This window comes from Populus trichocarpa, chromosome 10 (assembly GCF_000002775.5).
Source record: "Populus trichocarpa isolate Nisqually-1 chromosome 10, P.trichocarpa_v4.1, whole genome shotgun sequence".
NCBI lineage: Eukaryota > Viridiplantae > Streptophyta > Magnoliopsida > Malpighiales > Salicaceae > Populus > Populus trichocarpa.
Window position 1 is genome coordinate 13,987,326 of NC_037294.2, and position 7,159 is coordinate 13,994,484.

Sequence of the window (7,159 nt, forward strand, 5' to 3'; positions counted from 1 at the left end):
ATTTCTTTTGCCAGTCACAGGATATGACTTAGCTAGATGGCCATCAAAAAAGGTGAAATCTAGAGAAAAGTTTGCAGTGAGATCCAAATCCAAGAATCATGGCATAGAGTTGATAAAAGAAGGCTGTTTTCTCTGAGACATCACCTGAAAGGGAGAGGAAGAGGCGACACGGAGGAGATAAGATCCAAGGAAGCAAACCATAAAACAATACGATGGTATTCCCTTGTACTCGGCTCCTCTTGTTTGACCGTAGAATAATATGATCGTAAATAGTTTTTCTGGTATGTTCCTTGTGTGACCATAAAGAAAGTTATGGATATAGCAATGATATGTGCTTATGTTAATTAAACAATCCAAAAAAATCCTTTTCCACTTTTATTTTTTTAACTTGGCATTCCCAACTTCTTTCCCTTGTTTTCTTTGGGTTATTTTTTTTAATTATTAATATAGGTGTTTGGATCAGCGGGCGTGTATCTCGATTAATTCTATAGACTTTGAAGTTAGTAAGTCTCTAATAATCAGGATTCAAACTCATAATTATTAAAAAATAAATTTAAAATCTGACTAATTAAATTATTTTTTAAGATTTTTTCATGATATTCTTCTTCTCGAATTACATTGTTATTGCTTTTTAATACTGGGCTATGGAGTTCTTCAATTGGTTTGGGTTAGGACTAGACATGGGCTCGATCCTGGTTTGCCTTAGTATTACATTTTCCGTGGGCTTATTCTCCAAGAGAGAAAATCTCCATAGGCTGGAGTCAGAAATGGCCTTGGTCGTTGTCGTCAAAAATGTTGTTTGCAGATTAGCGAGTGAGAAAATTAAGAAGTTTCTGTTGGACTGGTAAGTGAAGAAAGAAAGAGAGGAGGGTCAAACTGAACTGCTGTTGATCTTGAATTTTTTTTTTACGGGAATAAATTTCATTGGGAGCTGGGCTAAGCAAGCCAAGCCCGGATACCAACAATTGAATTAAGAAAAAGGCTTGCTGTTGCCCAGATATGAAGCCTGGCCCATTAATAATTTTTCAGTCAAATATAAGTGATTACGGCTCTTGAGCTTATTATAAACTTTCCTTTTTTCCTCTTATTATAAACTCTTATACAAATCAACCGACCGAGCCAAAAAAATAATAATTGTGTACTAGGACAAGGCAAGGATAGAGAAAAGAGAGAGAAAGAAAAGGAGAAAAAAATTACCTGCAACACACCAGAAAGATTTGTTTTTTATTATTAAAAAAAAAACACCATTAAACACTATTACAATTCATAATTTATTTTTTTTTCTAAGATATTTTTGTCATATCCTTTAGTTTTTTTAGAAACAGTAATGGTAATGTAATTTTTAATATTAGCTTCAAAAAGAAACATGTGATTCACGCGGTGAATTATAGAAGTACTTGAAAATATAATAATGATTGTTTTTTAAAATAATTTGTATTAATAATTTAAAAATATTAGTTTGAAATAAAAAAATTAAAAACACAAAAATCTGCTCAACATTAATTTATGTATAAATTTGGAAGAGATCATGATCATGACCTGTCCGTGATGTAAAAGTTGCATAACCAATGGAAGAGATCATGACTCGTCCGTGATGTAAAAGTTGCATAACCAATGGAAGAGATCATGACTCGTCCGTGATGTAAAAGTTGCATAACCAATGATTCAAGTAAAGGGGAAATGGAGGATGTCACAAAGATTAGGCATATGCATATGGCATGAACTCCAAAAGCCACACAATACTGAAGTGCTGAGTGTATGCTATGCAGAATAGCAGCGGTGCTAGACCAGAATTTGGGGCACTCCATCTGGCCTGCATTACCCAAGTCGATTGTCCCCTAAGTGAACAGGAAAAGTTACTGGGCAGTGTTTTGTCTAGTCAATCTGCATTCAAACTTCCAGAGGAAAAAAAAATAGAGAAATTTATTGGTAGCTGCACCAGGGGCTGCTCGAGACCCCCTCTTGTAGTTTGCACTAGCTAGGGCTTGTAATGTGTTTAATGTTAGTTCGTCACTTATATTTTGATGGGAATTGATAAGATTTTCTTAATTTCTTGAGATTAACCATCCATGTTCAGGACCTTGCCCCAGAAATCACAACTTCAATTGAAGGGTTAGTGCCAATTACGCTATACTCCTCCCAGTGGCTCTCTATGGTGAGGATTTTCTGGGTCTATATCGAGTTGCATGGGTTCGATGCATTTGGGTGGAAATACATGGAATTTGGCTTTTCATGAAGCATAAAAGATGCTCAGAATATTTATCCACAGCAAATAATTGCTGGACTGGTGGCATTATTTATATCAAAACACACGTGGATGCCATTGTAGACGCTTTGATAAATTGAGGTAGTGGGTGCCAAATTTTCTATTATAAGATCATTGCCTGAAGGGTTTCCTTAATCCATACTTAAAAAAGCATTTGCATCTCCTGCTTGCAAAGAAGATCAAATTTTAGTCTTTAACTTAAGTAGAAAGAAGTAAATTATGGTAATATTATATGCTTAGTGTGGGAAACTTTTTGAAGATAGTGCTCTGGACAGATCAAAATGAAAAAGTTAGGTGAAATTGACAGCACCTCATCTGGAGAAGATTATAGTGGCAGCTTTTGGGTCCATGGTGGATTATCCACATTTAGTGGGACAATGTTTAATTGAAGAATGCGTGCCAAACATAAGCATAACACACTCACCCAAGTAACCAATTGATTTAATATTGGTTTTCCACGGTCATCCACTCACAGGGAAAACGCCTGCATGGTTGAGTGCCTTGCCCAATCGCATCCACGTAAAAGAATTTCTCTCTTTGGTACATAAAGAAAGCAGAAAAGAAAAATATTTGTGGTATATCAGACCAGTCGTAGCCTCGTAGGCATATAATGCCATTTAACTTTCACAGAAAATCTTCCTTTCTCCATCCATTTAATCATGCCATTAATTTAAAATCCCCATGTTTGGATTCCAAACATGCACCATACACACGGAAGAAGAAGATGGTGGTTTATTAAAAGGAGAGATTTGATTAATTACTTCTGTGCAAAGAAGAAAACTTTTTTTACCAAGTAAAGAACAAAACTTTACCGTGGGAGAAGAAGATCTTTAACACTTGTGCGTCAACTTGGCCTGTAATTATTTCCGGCCGACGCAAACGAAGCACAAGATAAGTAGCAGCAGCTAGTAATTAATGACAATGCATGTCTCGTTGGTGAGTGGCCGAGCACTCAACATGCGGCAGGACCTCTCGTCGAGAGTTTTCAAACCCCTTCGCTCTCTTTGTATATATCAGGTGACGGCGATGTTCCATGGTATGTTATGATACACCTCCAGGTAAACTAGGAAAAGAAGAAGAAGAAGAAGAAAAGGGATAATAAATCAAAGTTTAAGGAGATGTTGCGTGTGTTTAAAGCTGATGGATACAATTAGGGGGTGGATTGCTCTAGTCTTAAGCCATCATCTTTATAAACTAATTAATATTGTTGGTTGGACACTATCAGTATCACATTATTATTTTTTCATAATCTCTACCCTCAGAGATTATTTAAACTTTTTCTATAGATTCTTGTTCAGAACTAGAACATCACTGATCAAATTAAAGACGCGTAATCACATCATTATTTTTATTTAGAGAATGATTTTTTTTCAATTAAGTTATCATTTAAAAAAAAATAAAAAAAAAGTTGTGTGAGTTGTCTATAAATTACTTGTTAATATAAAACTCCATCGAAAAAAAAAGTTTTGATGTATAAAAAATGATTTGATGAGTGTTTTTCATCTGAAAAAAAGAATTATTTTGATACCCTCCAATTAGATTGAATTTTTACGATTTAGGATAACACAAATGAATAGTCAAATGGTCTCGTGGATGAAAAGCAACGAGAATCTCCAAGTATTAGGAGAGGAGAGACATGTCTTGAGATGGCACGGGCATGTCTTGTGCCACCTAGCGATTGGCACACCTTACACGTCCGTTTCATGTGCTCCCTTCAAGCCTTGCTTTGGGATAACAACCGGATCGGCCCTTTCAGAGTTAAATTACCATACTACCCCCTCCAAGGCGTGCTCTTTTTTTCTCTTTCATTCTCGCGCGCGCCCTTCTCTTCTTTTTTTTTAAAAAAAAAAATGTTGATTTTTACAGTTTTGCATAAAATATTTTACATTTTGATATTTTTTGGTGTTTGTTTTTGATAAATATTTCATAATGTTTATTTTTTAAAAAAAAATTATATGAAAATTAATTAATAAAAAAAATTTTATAGTCAACATTTAAAATACATTTATTTATTGTAAAATATTTTCAACTCATGAAGTATCGTAAAATATTTTATGAACAATAATTTATTTATAATATCATCCATTAAATATATTAATATTTATAAAATATTTTATCAAACTTCGTTAAATAAAAATATTTTTCAATAAATAAACTAAGTTTTAAAGTTGACTATATAATAATTTAATTTACCAGTTCTTCTGTAAAATATTTTACATGAAACATATACAATTTCTTCAAAAACAAACACAGAAGAATCTGTAAAATACTTTTTTTGTGAAATATTTTATGCAAAACAAATAGATTTTAATTCATTCACGTGATATAAAATAGTCTAGTGAAATTCAGTTGGGACTCGATTTACTTGAATCAAAGTATATCGGGTATTTTTACTTGTTAACACTATTTTTTTATATAAAAAAATAGTTAAATAACACATAAATGTTTTTTTGATAAAGTAATTCAGTTTAATACATGTCACAATTATGAATGACAACTTGTAAGAAGTCAAGGTTATGAGTACAGATTTTCAAATAAATTGTTAAAATGAGTTGGCATGCAATTCAATAAATAGACTAGAGATAAAAAATGAAAGAAAAAGATTTTAAATGCATATTCAAAACTTCGATTATGACACTATTTATATTATCAAAGAGATATTAACAAGACAAATCTAAACATGCATATAAAGATTATCAAACGTGACTGGAGTGGGTCACATTCTTTGCTAAAAAAGCAAGTGAGTCACTTGTTGTGTATGTCCCTATTCGATCATTGTTGATGATCTTTTTTGTGTTGTTTGATTATTCTTGTCGTGATCTCTTTTTACGGTACTACTAGTGTCATAGTCATAACTTCGGTGTATTTCATAATCTTTTTTTTTTCATCTCTTTTTTCCCTCGTTGTAATTGCTGACTTGCCTTTAAACTGAGAGCGTGATCCACTTCGATCATTTTTTATGATCTTTATTGGTGTCGTTGGATTTGTTTCGTCAAGAATTTTTTATGGTACAAACGGTATTATAATTGGAGTTTCAATGTATCTCTAAGATCTTCTTTTCTTTATTCTTTAATTTCTTCTCCCTCCTTCTCCCATTTGAAATCAGTGCTAACCCATTTTAACAATTTTTTTGTAAGTAAATATTCACAACCTCAACTTGTTTTTAATCATCACACGGACGAAGTTATGTTATTTTTATTAAAAAGATTTTAAATTGAATTATTTTATTATTTTTAAAAGCACTACTAATTCTCAAAAAGAAATAAAATCTCTTCTGATTCAATTTTTGAGGCGATAGTTAAATTAAAATCTCGATTGTTTGAGAAATAAAATAAATTATTATGCACGTGTGTTATCTGCTTAATCATTGTTTTAAAGTAATGACAGAAACACTAAATATTTGTATTGACTTTTTTTTCTGAAAATTTATGACAGGTGCATACAATTCAAAGACAATAAATAGCATTGCTAAAATTCGTACTTGATTTAAAATTTCCCCGGTAATAATAATGTGACACTGTTAAATTAAAAAAAGTATTAACGCACACGTGCATTTTTAGAGTTTAAATGGAGACTAAATATTCGATAAAAATTTAATAATTAAAAGCAGCACGATAAATATAAATATGTTAACATGGGACTGTCTACACACATATATCCATGGTGCATCAATTGTTACATGCTAAAAGCAAGTTTATTCAAAATTGCATTTTCAAATGGCTTTCATTTAAACTAATGTATTCATAAATAAGATATTACTTATTTGATCTCAGTCACGTGTAGTATCGATGGAGATACGGAAGTATCACATTTCTAATGAACCAGTGACGGACTAAACAGTGAAACCTCAAAATTGAAAGAGTTTGCCACCTCACCTTGAAAATTTCCTCAAAAAGAAAAAAACAAGCTTAAACACGACGAAGGTTTCCTGGTGTGGAGTGTCGTGCCAAATAGTTAATGCACAGATAAACTCATTTTAATATTTTAAAAAAAACACTAAACCAGAAAATCAAATACTCAATATATGAAATATTTGGCACACAAGTCAGATCGATGAGAAGGATGGACGCCATTGATGTCACACAATCGACAAAATGTGTCATGAAAAGGAGCACACATTGAATATGCTTTGTTCTAGTGATACAATCATGTAAGGAACCACCACGCGCGATGTTTTTGTCTGACTGACCAAGCTAATGACCATGTTGCCCTTTATCCGTTCTCGGTGGAAGCTCATGTGGACTCCGTGAAAAATCTCCGGGCCCCTCATTGTCCGTGGTGGAGGCTGATTCTCACATAGTGCCCATACGTGTCTATGGATCCGTATCTTACCTGGCACCTGTTTGCTCAGTGATACCACCCGCGTTACGAATTCTAAATTACAAGACTGGGTTTTATTTATTTTTTAAAATAGTACTTTCACATTAACATTAACATTAACAACAGAAAAAATAAAGGAAGAAGGGATTTTACTGTTTACTTTCTTGAATAATGTTGTTAATTAAAATAATATTTTTTCCTTTTCCTTTTCTTTTGATTTTTGTATTTATTTTTTAATTTTATCCTTCATATTAAATTTATTGGGAATTGAACTTCATAATTATTTTAATTTATTTTTATGAGGTTATGCCAGGCTCGTGACCCCAGTCACGAGTTTAACGGATTAACTTGGTTGACTCGAGTTTTTTCTCCGTTTTTTTAATGAATTTTTTTTCTTTATTATATCCTTTAATATTGGGTTGATTGAGAACTAGATTTCGTGATTTATTTTGGTTTGTTTTATACGAGGTTACCCCCATCTCATGACTCGAGTTATGAGTTTGGTTGGTTGACCCGAGTAATTTTTTGTATCTTTTTTTAATCAATTTTTTTTTCAATTTCATCTTTCAGCAC